This window comes from Onychomys torridus, chromosome 5 (genome assembly GCF_903995425.1).
Source record: "Onychomys torridus chromosome 5, mOncTor1.1, whole genome shotgun sequence".
Lineage (NCBI taxonomy): Eukaryota > Metazoa > Chordata > Mammalia > Rodentia > Cricetidae > Onychomys > Onychomys torridus.
In genome coordinates this window covers 33,370,129-33,388,602 of record NC_050447.1, presented here as the reverse complement: position 1 = coordinate 33,388,602, position 18,474 = coordinate 33,370,129, and the positions used below count along the sequence as shown (strand labels likewise).

The 18,474-nt window shown below is 45.2% G+C and overlaps 1 protein-coding gene across 3 annotated transcripts in view; it reads left to right on the top strand.

The window, feature by feature from the left end:
* The window catches only part of Gfod2 (glucose-fructose oxidoreductase domain containing 2), a 42,540-nt gene that overhangs the window by 9,636 nt on the left and 14,430 nt on the right, over nucleotides 1-18,474 (top strand). Inside the window, exon 1 of one of the 3 annotated variants that reach the window (XM_036187673.1) lies at nucleotides 5,401-5,461. The exons of the other annotated variants lie outside the window; for them this stretch is intronic. The gene's annotated coding sequence lies outside the window, so the exon portion shown is untranslated. Of the gene's footprint in view, nucleotides 1-5,400; nucleotides 5,462-18,474 lie in introns of those variants that run through there. 3 annotated transcript variants of the gene reach the window in all.

Sequence of the window (18,474 nt, the reverse complement as noted above, 5' to 3'; positions counted from 1 at the left end):
TTCGGACGTGAGGGAAGAGGACTTCTGGTGGAGGATGCTGGTAGCCGGCCGCGGGAATTCCCAGCAGACCCTTAGAAGAATGAGCATGAGGTGGAGCTGAAGCTGCTTTGCCAGGGCTGGCGACTGGAAGTTAGGAATGTTTTCGTGGAAGTCATGATAAAATCGAGGAGAGATTAGACTAAACTGCAGGAGAAAAAGGGCTGAGAATGTCCCTAGGCTGGTGTGAAGCAATGTCAGAAAACAAAACAAGACAAAATGTTGCGGTCTCTCCCTTTTTGGAGAAAGTGCCTCCTGCCACCTAAGTTGCCCTCATATTTGCTGTGTAACCAGCTTTTGATGAGCTTTGGATCTGCTTGCCTGCACCCCGAGAGCTGGTGTGGGCCATGCCATAGGGATTATGGAGAGCTGGGGTTACAGGTATGGGCCATGCCATGGGGATTATGGAGAGCTGGGGTTACAGGTGTGGGCCATGCCATAGGGATTATGGAGAGCTGGAGTTACAGGTGTGGGCCATGTCATGGGGATTATGGAGAGCTGGAGTTACAGGTGTGGGCCATGTCATGGGGATTATGGAGAGCTGGGGTTACAGGTGTGGGCCATGTCATGGGGATTATGGAGAGCTGGGGTTACAGGTGTGGGCCATGTCATGGGGATTATGGAGAGCTGGGGTTACAGGTATGGGCCATGTCATGGGGATTATGGAGAGCTGGGGTTACAGGTGTGGGCCATGCCATGGGGATTATGGAGAGCTGGGGTTATAGGTATGGGCCATGTCATGGGGATTATGGAGAGCTGGGGTTACAGGTGTGGGCCATGTCATGGGGATTATGGAGAGCTGGGGATCTAACCCAGGGTTTCAAACATGCTAGGCAATCGCTGAACCAATCGATCTACATCCCCAGTCCCTCCTGCTGCCTGCATGTGTTTGTATGTCTGAATCTGCGTGTCTGTGTGTCTGTGTCTTCGTGTGTGTGTGTGTGTGTGTGTGTGTGTGTGTGTGTCTGTCTGTCTGTCTGTCTGTCTGTCTGTCTATCTGTGCATGCTTTAAGACAGGATCTTATGTTGCCCAGGCTGGTCTAATAGTTGCTATGTAGCCTCACCTAGCCTTAGACTCCGGGCAGTTCTCCTGCCTTATCTCCTGAGTGCTGGGATTACAGTCATGTGCCACCATGCTCAGCTTATTCTGGATGTATTTGAAAGAGCCAGTTAGATGGCTCAGTGGGTAAAGTCACTGTTGCTAGCCTGACAACCTGAGTTTCGAGTTCTTGTACCTATACAGTAGGAGAGAACCAACTCCTGCAAGTTGTCTCTGGCCGCCACAAGTGTGCACACTAAATAAACAAAAAAGTAAATAAATAAATGTAACTTAAAAGAAACAGTAGGGCTGGGGAGATGGTTCAGAGGTTAAGAGCACTGGCTGCTGATCCAGAGGACCTGAGTTCAATTCCCAGTAACCACATGGTGGCTCACAACCATCTGTAGTAAGATCTGGTGCCCTCTTCTAGCCTGCAGGCATACATGTATATACATAATAAAAAAGAAAAAAAGAAAAAAGAAAGAAAGAAGGAAAGAAAAAAGAAACAGTAGCCAGGAGTGGTGGCACACACCTTTGATATCCCCTTCCCCCACTCAGCAGGCAGACGGATGAATCTCTGTTAGTTTGAGGCCAGCCTGGTCTACAGAACGAGTTCTAGGACAGCCAGGGCTACACAGAGAAACCCTGTCTCTAAAAAACAAAAACAAAACAAGGGTTGGGGATTTAGCTCAGTGGTGGAGTGCTTGCCTAGCAAGCGCAAGGCCCTGGGTTCAATCCTCAGCTCAAAAAAACCCCCCCAAAAAACCAAAAAAGAAACAAAAGCCAATAAAGATCTGCTAGAGCTGGCAGAGGACTGTTTTTCTTACCAGCTGAAGCTTTGTAACTTAATAGCAAACTAAATGCATCTGTGGTGTTACATTTACTTCTCCTTCATGACCCAGTTAGCTGACCCTTTGTGCTTAGGGTAATTATGCTTCACAGAATAGGTCATTAGACTGGCCATTGGTGTCCCGTGTACAGTGAGTGGAGAGGAGAGCAGGCTGGCCATTGGTGTCCCGTGTACAGTGAGTGGAGAGGAGAGCAGGCTGGCCATTGGAGTCCCGTGTACAGAGAGTGGAGAGGAGAGCAGGCTGGCCATTGGAGTCCCGTGTACAGTGAGTGGAGAGGAGAGCAGGCTGGCCATTGGAGTCCCGTGTACAGTGAGTGGAGAGGAGAGCAGGCTGGCCATTGGAGTCCCGTGTACAGTGAGTGGAGAGGAGAGCAGGCTGGCCATTGGAGTCCCGTGTACAGTGAGTGGAGAGGAGAGCAGGTGCCTCTGTGCTTTGAGGTGGTGGCTGCCTAGCAAGTGACTGCCCTGTCAGCTAGTTGTGCTGAGGGATGGCTTCTCTTTCCTTTGTCTTGCTTTTGGTTTTGCTCCCAGTGGGAAGGCAGAAATATGTGACCACGTCATAGAGTCACTGAAGGCACTGTTCAAATAAGTAATATTTATGGAAACAAATTGGTAAGAGTCAACCAGTACCTCTCTCCTCCTCTTCCCCTTCCTTCCCTTTTCAGTTCTTTACCACCCCCTCTCCTTCCATGTACCTCCCTTCCCCTTCTGTGTGTCTGTCTGTCTGTCTGTGTCTGCGCGCATGTTGTGGTGATGAGAGGACAATTTGCTTGCCTATTGCTTGCCTTTTCTTTCCACCATGTGAATCCCAAATATCAAATTTTAGTTGTGTTGGTTTGTTTTCTGTTCTCTCTCTCTCTTCCTTTTCCCTCAGAGCTGAGGATCGAACCCAGGGCCAACCCCGAGACTTGTTCTCTGTGTTGCTCTGGCTGGTCTCCATTGGCCTGCCTGTCTCCCAAATGCCGGGATTAAAGGCGTGCACCACCACACCGAACTGTTTCTTTTTCGTTTGTGTTTTATTTGTTGTTGTTTTGTTGTTTTGTTTTTGAGACAGGGTTTCTCTGTGTAGCCTTGGCTGTCCTGGAACTCGCTTTGTAGAACAGGCTGGCTTTGAACTCATAGAGATCTGCCTGCCTATGCCTCGAGTGCTGGGATTAAAGGTGTGTGACACCACTGCTTGGCTCCGCCGCCTCCTCTTCTTCCTTCTCCTCTTCTTCTTCTTTTCTGGACTTGCTGTGTGGCCAAGGCTGACCTAAAACTCTTGCCTTAGCCTCCCAATGACTGGGATTATAGTTGTGCATCACCATGGCCAGCTTTCTCTCTCTTTGTCTCTTTCCTTTCTTTCTCTCTCTCTTCCCTCCCTCCCTTCTTTCTTTCTTTCTTTTTTTTTTTTTCAAGACAAGGTTTCTCTGTGTAGTTTTGGTGCCTGTCCTGGATCTTGCTCTGTAGACCAGGCTGGCCTCAAACTCACAGAGATCTGCCTGGCTCTGCCTCCCGAGTACTGGTGGTGTGCCACAACTGCCCAGCTGCTGCTGCTGCTTCTTCTTCTTTTCTTTCTTTCTTTCTTTCTTTCTTTCTTTTTTTTTTTTTGAGACAGCATTTCTTTGTGTAGCCCTGGCTGTCTTAGAACTAGCTGCACCTGGCTGTCTTCTTGGTTTTCAATCGGAACATAATTGCAGGTGAAGAAACATTCTCTCATCTCCCTGAAGGCATTCATGTTAGCATTTCAGACTCAGCACCAGTCGGCTGTCAGGGAGTAGTAACCATTCTGTAGCTAGTCTGTTGGCTGTGAATTTGTTGTTCAGAGCTTTGAAGCTGTGTGCTTGCCCCTGGTCCCAGCTCTGTCCTTGTTCTTTGGGGTCAGCCCTACAGTTTAAGTCTTGTTAGCGTGTCTGCCATAATGCCTCAATTCTGGACATCAAAGGGATTATGAGAAAGTCTAGGCAGGGGATAGTCAGAGGTACCTTCCTAATTAAATTTTGGCATATGACTGTTGCTAAAAGTCTAATGGTACCTAACAGGTTCCTAGTTTCTGCAAAACAGAAAGGTAGCCTTTATATATTTTATGTTTTTATTTTCCTGTTTGCTCATGTTGGTGCTGAGGATTGAACTTTGATTCATTACATGTAAACATGGGCTCTACCACTGAGCTACACATTTGTCTCTATTTTTTTAAATCTCTTACTGCCCTCGAGAATTATGCTGTGTTCAAGATTCTTTTTCAACTGGATACTAAATCATGGCATTCCTTAGGGGAGAATTCCACAGTATTATTTAAGTGAGATTATATTCTCCAGGTAGTTTATACTCTTTAAATAAAAAAAAAAAAAAAAAAACAGGCATCTTAATTTTTTTTTTATTAAATATAGTTACTTACTGTGGTTTTGAGTATGTGCACACATGCCACATTTTTTGTTGTTGTTGTTTTTTGTTTCTCTGTGTAGCTTTGCGCCTTTCCTTGATCTCGCTCTGTAGACCAGGCTGGCCTTGAACTCACTAAGATCTGCCTGCCTTTGCCTCCCAAGTGCTGGGATTAAAGGCGTGTGCCACCACTGCCCGGCCACTTGCCACATTTTTATGTGGAGGTCAGAAGACAACTTGCCAGAGTCAGGTCTCTCCTTCGGCCATGTGGGCCCAGGGATTGATTGAACTCAGGTTGTCAGGCTTGGTGACAAGCACTGTCATCCACGGAACCATCTCACCAGCTCAGCTTACACCCTTAAGATTTAAACATAATCATTTCTCTAAATCAGAAAGACAAGGAAGATCCTCACAGGCTTGGGCCGGTTTGATTCCTTCCTTCCCATGCTTGTTCAGTGACTGGGTCATTCCGCAGCCTCCGCTGCTTGTCAGGCTGTGCCTGGTTTGGAGCTACTGCAGCAGTGTGTGAGAGAAGCCATGTTCTGCCCTTCTGACTGCTGGGCATGTGAGCACTGAGGAAGCCAGAATCACTCACCCCAGCCCAGAACACAGGTTCTCTGAGAAGTGATGCTTAAGGGGAGGACTGACAGTTCTGAGGAGTTAGCTAGAAGTTAGAAAAGGACTTGACAGACAGAGTATAGACCAAAGTCTCAGAGGAACTGAAGGAGACAGCTGTAGACAGTGGCTAGCCGGGGCCGTGCTTGTGTAAGGCAAAGTGGGAAGGTAGAGAGGTGGGGCTCCTGCCCACTGACTAGCTGTGGTGTGAGCATTGTCAGGAAATCTGGGGCCGGGGGTGCTTCCCTTCGGCTGGGGAAGTTAATGTTCAGGACTAGGAAAAGTACTGGGTATCTTTGGAGATCAAAGTAGTGGGTGAATTCAAGTGACCTCAGGATGTCCAGTTGATGGGGTGCGGTGACAGACTTGTGGGGCAGGGTGGGGACAGAGAGGCTTCACTCTTGCCATGTTTCTTTTAAACTGGTTACATATGGATCAGCGTTTGTGGAGTCCACTGTTACTTTCCTTCCTTTGATGTAGGTGTGTGGCCTTTGACTGAACACAGCCTCCATGCTGTCCACTGCGGTCCTCCAAACGTTGACATACAGTTTTCTTTTCTGGTAAGAGAGGGCAGCTTAGCTGGGATGGAAGGAGGGTCAAAGGTGTAGAGGTGGTTCCGGGTCAAGGGCACCCTCTTGAGAGCTCAGGTTGCAACGCAAGGCACAGGGCAGGCAGCGCCTCTCCCTGGTCATCAGTTCGCCGTCACCTGGTGCTCGTCTTCTTTCCTGAGCCGCTAAACCAGACTGTGTGTGTGTGTGTGTGCGCGCGCGTGCGTGCGTGTGTGTGTGTGTGCGCGCGCGTGCGTGCGTGCGTGCGTGCGTGCGTGTGTGTGTGTGTGTGTGTGTGTGTAGACACATGCGTATGGAGGCCAGAGATTGATAACCGCTGATCTCCTCCTTTACTGTCCACCTTATTTTTTTCGACAAGGTCTCTCACTGAACCTGGATTTCAGAAATTTGGCTAGACTAGCTGGCCAGCAGGCCCAGGCCCTCCCTGTCTCTGGTTTCTCAGCACTGGGACTCACAGAGGGGCACAGCGGCACTCCCCAGCTTTTTACGTGGGTGTTGGAGAAAGAGACCCAGGTCCTCAGGGTTATGCAGCAAGTACTTTACTGAGGAAGCCGTTTCTCCTGTTGTACTTGAAACGGGTTTGTCGTGGCACTGAGTATTTGGGTTATAGGCAAGAACTGCCATGCCTACCTAGAAATCTCCTCCCCCTCTTTTCCAGAGGGGCACAAGCCTGGGAACTCTCCCCCTCCCTCACTGTCTCTCTCCCTCACTACCTGTCCTTCCTTCTCCTCCTCCCTCTCTCCCTCTCTTTTTTATAGGCAAGGTCTCATGCAGTCCAGGCTGGCCTAGAACTCACTGTGTGGCAAAGGGTAACCTGAATTTCTAATTCTTGTGTCTCTGCCTTCTAAGTTCTAGAATTTCGCTGCCATACCTGGTTTTGATGCAGTGATAGGAACAGTAACATTCATTCATGCTACTCAGGGACTCTGCCAACTGAGTAGCAGCCCCAGGCCTAATTTTGTAGCTAGAGAGCTATGTATTACATTGTACACATATCCCAAGACCCTACTGAATTATATGTAGCTTTTCTTTTGTTTGTTTTGTTTTTTGATAGGGTCTCAATATGTAGCCTAGATTGGCCGGGAATTCAAAATTCTCCCTCAGCTTCTCAAGCGCAACGATTACAGGGATGAGTTAACCATGTCCATCTCTATATACATTGTTTCTAGATTTATTTATTTGTTTACTTGGGTTTTTGTTGTTTTGTTTTTGAGACAGGGCCTCACTAAGTAACTCCTATTTAGACTGGGCCCGGGAGCTCACAAAGGTCCTCTTGTCTCCTGAGTACTGGGATTAAAGGTATGCCCTACTACACCGGACTACATTTATTCATTTTATGTGTGCAAGTAACTTGCATGCATGTGTGTATGTCCACCATGTTGCCTGCCTGGTGCCCTAGAAGGTCAAAAGAGGGCATTGTCAGATCCCCTAGGACTGCAGTTATAGATAGCTAGTTGTGAGCTACCATGTGGATATTGGGAATTGAACCCAGGCCCTCTGCAAGAGCTCTTAACCAGTGAGCCATTTCTCCAGCCTCTATACAGTTTTTATTAGCTCGGTAAATGTGGGTTCTTGACTATGCAGGAACAAGGCAGACCTTTTTTTCCCCCTAGATCATATTTGTTAAACATTAGTTATATAATAAATATCAGTGATAAAACATGGGAAAAGGCCAGGCAGTGGTGGCGCATGACTTTAATCCCAGCACTCGGGAGGCAGAGCCAGGTGGATCTCTGTGAGTTCGAGGCCAGCCTGGTCTACAGAGCAAGATTCAGGACAGGCACCAAAACTACACAGAGAAAACTTGTCTCGGAAAAAAAAGAAAAAAAAAAAAAAAAAACCAAAAAAAAAAAAAAAAAAGAAAAAGAAAGAAAGAAAGGAAAAGAAAAACATGGGAAAATAAACCTCTCCAAGCCCCGCCCCCCCCCCGCCCCCCCAATTACTTGTTCCCAGGGAGCATAAATTCCAGCAGTTGGCGGGTAAAGCAACAACATTACCACAAACCTGTTCTCATAAGACTGTGTTTAAAATCTTAGGAGACATCACTAATGGAACACGTGCCTGTCTTGTATGAGGCTTTAGGGCCACTTCCTCTGTAGTAAAGAAATAATAGAAAGAAAAAAAGACCATATTTGAGTAGAGACCTGAAAGGAAGGAGGAGGTGAGTGGATTTCTATACAACAGTGTAATGGTCCTAAGACAGGAGCAAACCTGGCTTGTTTGAGATACATACAGCAGTGAACCATTTTATCTGGCTTGGTATATAAGGTCGGAAAGGTAAAGTAGGCAGCAGGTAAGGTGTAGGGCTTTGTAGGCCAGTGGAAAAATTTTGTTCTTACTCCACATGCGAAAGCCTTTGGCCGGTAATTTGATCTGAATTACACTTTAATCAGGTCACTCTTGGTGCTGTGTGAGTAGAGTGGGGGTGTAATATGGGGAGACAGTAGAAACTGGGAACAGTTAGGCTGTTGCAGTAATCTAGGAGGAACGGTCTCTTGAACTTAGACCACGGTGACAGAAAGTGGAAAGTACTTAGATTTGTGGTGGGTCAGATATCAAGTGTGAGAAGGAAGCAAAGATAACGTCAAGGTTTTGGCGTGAGCCGTTGAAGATTTGAGTTACCAATTTCAGTGATGAAGCCACCGTGGGAGGAATAGAAACAGTGTTTTGTTCTGGACTTTTTAAGTTTCAGATGCCTGTTAAGCATCCAAGTGGAGATGTCAGATAGGTGATTGATTATACTGGTCTGGGCCTCAAGCAAAAGGATCTAGCTGCTGATTTTAGGAGTCACTAGGGAATAGATGGTATTTAAAGTCATGAGACTTGGTAGCCTCACCAAGGGAGTATAAATAGAGAAGAGAAATGGGCTGGGTAGTTACATTGGTTATCAGGAGAAGCTAGCAGAAGGGTCTGAGAAGGGCCTAGAGAAATAGGAGCAAATCAGGAGACTTTGTTCTGGAAGCCAAGAAAACAAAACTGTCAAGGATGGTGGGAAAGGCCATCAGATGTTGCAGACAGATGTAAGAGGGATGAGTATGAGAATTGGCCCCTGTATTTAGCAATATTTAATTGTATGTGGCAAATATCAGGCAAGTTTAGGTTTTTTATCCACAATGACCGAATATGTAGTATTACACATTGAATAATTGCAGTTCAGGGTTCAGAACATTTTACTTGTTTTGTTTTGTGTTTTTCGAGACAGGGTTTCTCTGTGTAGCTTTGGAGCCTGTCCTGGATCTCACTCTGTAGACCAGGCTGGCCTTGAACTCACAGAGATCCACCTGCCTCTGCCTCCCGAGTGCTGGGATTAAAGGTGTGTGCCACCACCGCCCGGCCTCATAAATCTTCTTTAAAAAGAGGGGTAAAAAAAGACTCCAGATGTTATTTAATGGGACAGTTTTTGCCTGGCATGTGAAAGGCCATGAATTGGATCCCCAGCACTAGAAAATAAAATAAATGTAGGCTGGTAGAACACTTAGTGAAGCCCTGAGTTCAGTCTCCGAGACTGACATCAATAGAAGGAACCCAAGCTGTTCCTAGAAAGTGTAACGTGCTGTAAGAACAGAGCGTGTGTGTGTGTGTGTGTGTGTGTGTGTGTGTGTGTGTGTGTGTAGCCCTGGGGCCTGCACTTAATTAAGCCATTGATAAACCAGGCTGACATCCAGAACAGGCTGGACCAAGGGGTGGAGCCTGTGAAGGCTGTAGGTGTTTAGTCCATATGAAGTATATTAGTAACTTCTTACTGTATAGCCAACAGCCTTAAAATCCAAGAACTTAAGACAAATGTTTATTTCTCCTGCTTCTTGGGGTGGTCTGGTCTAAGTCAGTTCAAATGGAACTTGATGGCCTGGCATGATCTCACTCACATAACTGGCAGTTGGCTCAGTGCCAGCTGAGGTAGTGGGAATAATTTGGACACATCTCTCATGATCCCAAAGGATGGTTTTGTGCTTACCTGATGGCCCCAGATATCTTAAGAGTAGTAAGACCTACCTTAACACACAGCTTTTGTCATACTACTGTTAGCCAGACAGTATTATTACTGAGATCTCTGTCTGGACTCTCTCTTTACTTGCCTGGTTCTTTTGATCTCCATTGTAAGAATTCAGATGAAACACAGAATGTAGTATAAAAGACAGGCATTTATTATAGGAATAAAAAGAAACTTGCAGAGCCAAACACTTTCAAGGGGTGAGAGTGGACAGTGGGCCATTGTCCCCATAGTTTAGGCAAAGTTTTTGTTGTTGTTGTTTGTCTGTTTGTTTGTTTTCCGAGACAGCGTTTCTCTGTGTAACTCTGTTGGTCTGGCTGGCCTCGAACTCACAGAGATCCACCTGCTTCTGCCTCCGAGTGCTGGGATTAAAGACGTGAGCCACTGCTGCCCAGCTGAGGCTGGTTTTATAAGGGTGGACAGCTTTCCTGAGGGTCATTGACAAGCCCATTTGGATTGGCACTGGAGGGGCCAGTTGGGGTGCACTTGTTCTTTATCAGGAAGCCTTCTGCTGAGTAATTATCTTAGTTCCTGCAGGTGAACCCAACCCTTTGATGTTCCTGCAGGTGAACCCAACCCTTTGATACTCCTGTACAACTTCTTCATCTACAGAGTTCACACTTGAGAACCATGCAGTTGAATTACAAACAAAAAACCTAAAAAACAAGCAAAACAAACTAAAGCTCAGCATTTAATGATTGCTTTTATGCTGATCTGCTTCCATAGCTCTCCTTGGCAGCCTGTGGGCATACCCAGGACTTCTGGAACTGGGTTTAGTTATCAGTTAATGGCCTTCCAGGCAGTTCAGCATACCGTGTCTCTTCCCAGGGCCAAGCGTTATGACTAGGGTCCCATTTCTCTGACTAGTTCCTGAATCCTGCTCTTTCACTCTGGTTTTATAAGCTGTTGGCTGAGAAATCCATCCTATGTCTTTTCATCCTGCTGATGGCTACCAAACAGTACAGCTATCTCAAAATCAGTGTGGGATGTGACTGCGGGCCCACCACCTAGCAGAGTCATGGGTGTTCTATGGGTGGGGGATTCCTGAGGCTATAAGTCCATCTAAAGAAGAATGCTCAAGCTGAGGGTGGCGGCTCATGTCTTTAATCCCAGCACACCAGAGGCAGAAGCAGTTGAGTTGCCATTCTTGTTGAGATTCTTGTCTCAAAAAGAGAAAAAGAACGGAAAAGGAAGGAAGGAAGGGAGGAAGGAAGGAAGGAAAGAAAGGAAGGAAGGAAGGGAGGGAGGAAGGAAGGAAAGGAAGGAAGGAAGGAAGGAAGGAAGGAAGGAAACCTTGACTAAAATGTCCTGAGAGACAGAAGTGGGCTGCCATTTAAGAGGGGCCTTGACCTGAATGTGATGGAGGACTTTATTATCGCTTGTCTTTCTCATCAGTTCAGGGCTCTTTCAGCACTTCCTCCAGGAAGCTTCCTGTTCGCATGCCATCTCCAGCCCTGTGCCACACACAAGTACCCACTTAGTGTATCTTGTGTGTGTGTTGGGGAGGGGTCTCTTAGAGCCCAAGGCTGGCTTTAATATGTAGCTGCTCTGGCCTTGAACACTTTGATCCTTCTTGAACACCTGAAGTCCCCACTTGAGCTCTGTGACTATAAGTATGTGCCACTGTGCCCTGTCATACTTTAAAATAGATTCGCTAAATGCCTGTCTTGTTGTGGCATGGTGTTCCCTGAAGCTATGGGTCATGTCTGATTATGCTGCAGGAAGTGGTTGCATGTTCAGACAATAAGAAAAAGGGCTCTCAACTGCTGAGTCCTCACTGTAGACCCCCTATTTTTATTTCTCTTTAAAAAAAATCCCCAAGTTGGCCAGGTGGTGGCGCACACCTTTAATCTCAGCACTTGGGAGGCAGAGGCAGGTGGATCTCTGAGTTGGAGGCCAGCCTGGGCTATCTAGTGAGTTCCAGGACAGCCAGGGTTATACAGAGAGAATCCCTGTCCTGGAGGAAAAAAAATCCACAAGTTTTAGCAAACTGTACCTTCTATTTTTATCTCACTAGATAAATCTCTTTGCAAGGAAGTATGGGAAACACAGGATTTAGCTTTACGTATTACAATCCCAACATTATAAAGAACAAAATTACAATAATTTAATTTAACTTTCACAGTTGGCTTTATTCTTAGTTTTAGAATCATGTAACACTTCATTCCTTAAAACCGGGTAAGTATTTCTGTGAGCCAAGAAAAGGTTGGTTTTAGAGTTTGAAAAGGCTGAAGGAGCTAGAGAGATGACTCCATGGTTAAGAACACTTGCTGCTCTTGCAGAGGACCAGAGTTTGGTTCCCAGTGGCTGCTCACAGCTCTTTCTCTTTCTTTTTCTTTTACTTTTTTGTTGTTGTTGTTGTTGTTTTGTTTGTTTGTTTTGTTTTTTGTTTTTCGAGACAGGGTTTCTCTGTGTAGCTTTGTGCCTGTCCTGGTTCTCACTTGGTAGCCCAGGCTGGCCTCGAACTCACAGAGATCCACCTGGCTCTGCCTCCCGAGTGCTGGGATTAAAGGCGTGTGCCACCGCCACCCGGCCACAGCTGTTTCTTAACTTTAGTTCCAAGCATGCAGATTTTGTAAGTACATAAGAACAGGCAAAATACCTATAAACTTTTTTCTTTCTTTTTTTTTATTAAAAATGCTGAAGAAAACAGAAACTAAAAGCAAGAAGTTTCTTTACTTTCTTTGTAATCACTGAGGTTTCCTTTTTTACATGAAGGTTGAGCAGAGAAGTCTTTATTGCCTGCTAGTTGACACTGGTCTTTTGGGGAAATTTACCTACTCGCTCTCTAATATCTGAGAAAGTTGGATAACGGTCTAGTTTAAACTCAGTGACATGTAACCTGAATGAAAACCATAAAGAAACTCACAAAGGAGGTTAAAATGTATGTATGGGGTTGAGAGACATAAAAGCTTAAATTGCTTATCTGGGAGAATGTTTTGAGGTCTAAAAAGGTAGTTTTGAGATGGTAATACAAGATATGATGGGGGCTGGAGAGATGGCTCAGTGGTTAAGAGCACTGTCTTGCTCTTCCAAAGGTCCTGAGTTCAATTCTCAGCAACCACATGGTGGCTGACAACCACCTGAAATGAGATCTGGTGCCCTCTTCTGGTCGGCAGGGATACATGCAGACAGAATAATGTATACATAATAAATAAATAAATCTTTAAAAAAAAAAAAAAAGATATGATTGAAAATGGTTTAGGTGCCTGGCGGTGGCGGTGCACGCCTGTAATCCCAGCACTCAGGAGGCAGAGGCAGGCGGATCTCTGTGAGTTCGAGGCCAGCCTGTTCTACAGACTTAGTCCAGGACAGACTCCAAAGCTACAGAGAAATCCTGTCTCAAAAAAAAGGTTTAGGAATAAAATTTTGGACTAAGATAGGATAGATAATACAGTATTTTCTTCAAATTTTCCAAAATACAAATGGACTGGACATTATAAATGTAGTTCTTACCTGATAATTGTTCTTATTGCATATAGTTTTAATGTGTTAGAATTAAAACCTTTTTTTATTTAGACAAAAAAAAAATGATATACCTTCAGCACGAATCCATTTTGACTTTTAACCTGGTGCGTTGGGACCTCACATAACAACCGACAAAGAAGGATTCCCAGGCATCTTCTGACTTAAGGTCTCACTCCTATGTGATCTGCCTAATGAAATCAGCCACCAGCTCAGAATCTGTGACTTTCCAACAGTGGGGTAGAGTGTTCTTTCCTGTCACCTTCATGGCTAGGCTTTGTCAACTCAGAACCTCCTGAACTGTATAACCCATGGATAGGGAATGAGTTAGCAAATCTCTTGTTTAAAGGGCCAGCTTGAACTGTTTTAGGCTGTGTGGGCCACTGTGGCCTGTTGCTGCTACTGAACTGTTTGCTGTAACTTAGAGCAGCTATAATGGAGAAGGTAAAGGAGGGAGGAGCTGGAGATGGCTCAGATGTTAGGAGCACTGGCTGCTCTTCCAGAGGACCCGGTTCAACTCGACCATCTGTAGTTCCAGTTCCAGGGGATCAGACACTCTTTTCTGACCTTCACAGGCATGAATATGGAGCACAGAGGCCAGAAGAGGGTGTCATGTCCTCTGGAACTGGAGTTACAGTTATGAGTCACCATTTGGGTGCTGGGAATTGAACCTGGGTTCATTGGCTGAGCAACCAGTATTTTTAACTGTTGAGCCATCTCCACACACCACACACACAAACACACACACGTGTGTTTGTGTGTGTGTGTGTCTGTGTGTGTGTGTGTGTGTGTGTGTGGTGTATTTCTTTTTTTTTTTTTTTGAGCTGAGGATCGAACCCAGGGCCTTGCACTTGCCAGGCAAGCACTCTACCACTGAGCTAAATCCCCAACCCCTATATTTCTTTTAAACTTTTTGTTTTGTGTTTTTATTTTTGAAGACAGGGTTGCTCTGTGTATCTGTGTAGCTTTGGCTGTCCTGGAACTTGCCTTGAAAAAGATCCGATTGCCTCTGTCTCCTGAGTGCTGGGATTAAAGGTGTGTGTTACTATTGCATATATATATATATATATATATATATATATATATATGCATTTTTAAAAAAGATTTTATTTATTTATTATGTACACAGAAGAGGGTGCCAGATCTCATTACAGATGGTTGTGAGCCACCATGTAGGTGCTGGGAATTGAACTCAGGACCTCTGGAAGAGCAGTCAGTGCTCTTAACCTCTGAGCCATCTCTCCAGCCCTGTATTTTAAACATTTAGTTGTGTGTGTGCACACGTGACTAGATAGTTTTTCTGTCAACTTGACACAAGCTAAAATTATCTGAGAGGAGGCAACCTCAATTAAGAAAATACCTCAATTAGATTGGGCTGTAGGCAAGCCTGTAGGGCATTAGTGATTGATGGGGAGGGCCCAGCTCATTGTGGGTGGTGCCATCCCTGTGCTGGTGGTCCTGGGTTCAAAATGAAAACAAGCTGAGTAAGTCATGAGGAGCCAGCTACTAAGCTGCACTCCTCCATGGCTTCTGCATCAGGTCCTGCCTCCAGGTTCCTGCCCAGCTTGAGTTCCTGCCCTCACTGCTTTTGATAATGAACTGTTATATGGAACTGTGGGGAAGGTGGGGGTGGGAGGGGGGAGGACAGGGGAATCCATGACTGATATGTAAAATTAAATTAAATTATAAAATAAAAATTTAAAAAAGCCTAAACCTTAAAAAAAAAATCAATCTTTTTCTCTTCAAGTTGCTTTGGTCTTGGTGTTTCATTGTAGCAGTAGTGATCTTAACTAAGACAACACATGTGCATATACTTACTTATGGGTATGCAGATGCTGTGACTCAAGTGAGCAGGTTAAGGACAAATTGTGGGAATTGGTTTCTCCTTCTACTGTGTTAGTTCCAGGGATCAAACTCAGGTCTTCAAACTTAGTGGCAAGAGCCTGTTAAGCCATCTCACCAGCCCGTCCACCTTTTGCTTTTTCTTCTTTCTCCACATGTGTGTGTGTGGGTGTGTGAGCTTGTGGTTATTTCCATTTCTCTTCATCTTATACTTTGAGTCAGGGTCTCAGTCAAAGGCAGAGCTCACAGATATGTCGAGTCTAGCTAGCTAGCTTGCTCTGGAGATCCTGTCTCCATCTTCCAAGCCCAGATTACAGGTGGATAGCCATGCCCCTCCAGATTTACATCAGTTCAGTAGATCTGAATTCCTGCTTGTGTAACAAGTGCTGTAACCACTGTGCCATCTCCAAGCCTTCTACCTTCATTTCTGAGGAAAGAGCCTGTCACTGAACCCCGAGCTTTCTGATTCAGCTGGACTAGCTAACCAGGAAGCCCCAGGGATCTTTCTTTCTTGATTCCTGGGCATCCCCTGGCTTTCTGTGGAATACTAGGGATCCAGTCCCAGGTCCTTCTGCTTTTGTGGCAAGCACTGTACTGACTGAGCCGCCTTCCTGGCCTTTCTTGTCTTTTGGTATTGTAACTGTTCCTTTTTATCAAGTGTCTCCTAAATCTCTTCCGCCTTCATCTTTGTGCCAGCTTTAAAAAAGAAATCAGTGGTACTTAGCTGCTTACAGGAAACAACCAGTACAATCAGAGGTTAATAAGAAACTTTGAATGAAGGGATTATTTACAACTGCATGAACAGCCAAAGTGGCCCTATAATGGATGGTAGAGCACCAAGAGACTGTCAAGGTCTGACAGTACCTGGTCATGCTCCCATTCCAGATACAATGGAGGAAAAGTGGGTGTGCCTGGAACCCAGCCAAAGCTATGATCAAGAACAGGATCCTCAGTAGTCACCCATAGGACTTGTGACCTCAGTCAAAGAACATAGATCCTGCTAGAACCATGTCTGAAAAGAGATCACAGGATAAGTGCCTTGACCTTCCTGCTCTCAGATTTTTTCTAGGGACTCAGATAGAAGCCAGAAGACCTGGAGTCTTGCTCCTTAGAGATTGGCCTTCTGAATCCGAGGCAGCATGGCAGAGCAGGAGGACTGAGCAAACCATCTGCCAGTCTACCCTTAGTCTGTTAGTTGATGCTGCCAGCTCCGACTCCTGTTGACCTTCTGACTTGTCATTCCTGAACTCAGGGTTTTCATACCCCAGAGCCCCATTAAACCCCATAAAGATGTGATACATAGGGGCTGGAGAGATGGCTCAGAGGTTAAGAACACCAGCTGCTCTTCCAGAGGTCCTGAGTTCAATCCCAGCACCCACATGATGGCTCACAACCATCTGTAACGAGATCTGGCGCCCTCTTCTGTGTACATAATAAATTAAAAAAAAAAAGATGTGGTGCATAAACAGATTGTGTTGGCTGAGTGACAGATCTGAGGCGAGCAGTAGGGTTGGTGACAGAAGGAACTTTTCTGGCTCACACTCATCACTAAGGACAAGAGTGTGCTCTAAGAGTACACGTGTTCCACAGTAACTTTCAGAGTCTCAGGAGAGCCAAGTAACCTGTGGAGGTTTTCACAGTGTGTGGCAGGTGTGCTGCTCACAGCCAGCTGTGGGGTGTTGGAAAAGTCTCTCTGGGCTTCTGTTTTCTCCCCCTTAAGACAAGATTGTATAGACTTAAAGACAGGCTCATGCTACCTGATGGTCTGTACCCATGCAATTAGCTCAGGGTTACCTTTGTATTCCTGCATAGCTGATTGTTTGATTTGTGTGTAGAGGGTGTGGTGCCCACATCTGAGCATGTGGCTGGGGAGGCCAGATAAAGATGCCAGGTGGCCCCTCTATTACTCTGCACCTTATTCCGTTGAGACGGGGCCTGTCACTGAACCAGAAGCTCGCCATTTTGGCTAGACTGGCTGGCCAGCAAGCTCCTGGGAACCACCTGTCTCTGTGTTCCAAATGCTGGAGTTGTAGGCTCACAAAGCTGCCCGGCTTTTTACATAGGTATTGGGGATTTGAATTCATGTCTTCATGCTTATATTCTTATATTGCAAGCTCCATAGTCCTCACTATTTATTTACTTATTATTTGTTTATTTGCTTCTGAATATTAGATATCACTATTTGAATTGGTTATTTGAAAATGCAATTTTGTCCAGTGAGATGACTCAGTGGGCATAGGCACTCGGTACACTAGCATGAAGACCTAAGTTTGGTCCCCAGAACCCATGGTGGAGAGAAATAACTCCCAAAAGTTATTCTCTGACCTCTACATGTATGCCTTGCTATGTGCTTGTCTACACTCAAACACATATAATAATAATAAATATTTTAAATTCAGAAAAGCATGCAACTTTGAGCTAGCTGTAGTAGAGCACTTGGTAGGTATAAGTAGCAGGAGTTCAAGGTCACCTTCAGCTACATGATGAGTTAGAGGCTACCCTGAAATATATGAGATCCTACTTTTAAAAAAATGATTTCACTGCTCTCTGCTTCCTGACTGTGATCTCCATGTGACCAGCTACCTCCTGCAGCTGTTACCTTATGCCATGATGGACCATCCCCTAGAACCGTAAGCCAGAATAAGCCCTTTCCTTTAAAAGCCAGCAAACATAAAACAATGAATCTCAGCATAGCTCCCTGTATTTCAGAGCTTCTTTCTTTCTTACTGACAAGTCATTGGTGGAAGGCTTCTCTCTATACATACTCGACAACAAATCTTTTTTTTCTCTTTTTAAAAATGTTTAGTTAGCATATAAAATAATGGGGTCAGTTACAGCATTTTCAAACATACATACATTATACTTTGTTCATGTCATAACCCTCCTCTACACATACAGAGAATGTAAGTCCAAAGATACATAGTCTTTTTAAAAGCTGAGCTGGCTACATATGATGGTGCACACCTGTAATCACAGATCTGGGGAGCTGAGACAGGCACTTTGCTGTGAGTATGAGGTCAGCCCGAGTTACATAGTGAGTTCTAGGCTATAGTGTGAAACATTGTCTCAAAAAAACAAACAAACAAACAAACAACAACAACAACAACAAAAAATGGAGGGAGGGAGGAGAGAAAGGGGGTTGAGAGAAAGAAAGTGACCAACTCACTCGGCCACCCAGGTGAAGGCCACCCAGCTGTAAGTGGCAGTCAGGATTTGCAAACCTGCTTCTAACCCCTGTACCGCCTTCCTAATACTTGTCCTGGGCATTCCTGACAGATGTGGTGATTGGAATTCACATGAGCTTGATGAGGCTGGATTTGTTTAGATCTTCAGGAGCATGTGAAAGGCATATGCCAAGATTTTTCAAAGAGTAAGAAATTTGGGATGAGAAAGAGTAGTCAGGGAAATAAACCAGGCAAACTAGCTGCTCCTGCTTGAGCAGGAAGTCAACACCCAGAGTCACCCAGCTTGCTTAGTTTCATGCCATTTAGTTTCCTCAGAGGTCAGTGGTAGTAAAACAGGTTATTTAAAAAAAAAAAAACAAAAAAAACAAAAAAAAACCAACAACTCCATTTTGTTATTTTTCCGCCATCAGTGCTTCAGAATATCCCTGGGCAGTGGTGGTCTTTTAGTCCTAGTACTTGGGAGGCAGAGCCAATAGGTCTCTGAGTTCAGTGACAACCTGGTCTATAAATTGAGTTCCAGG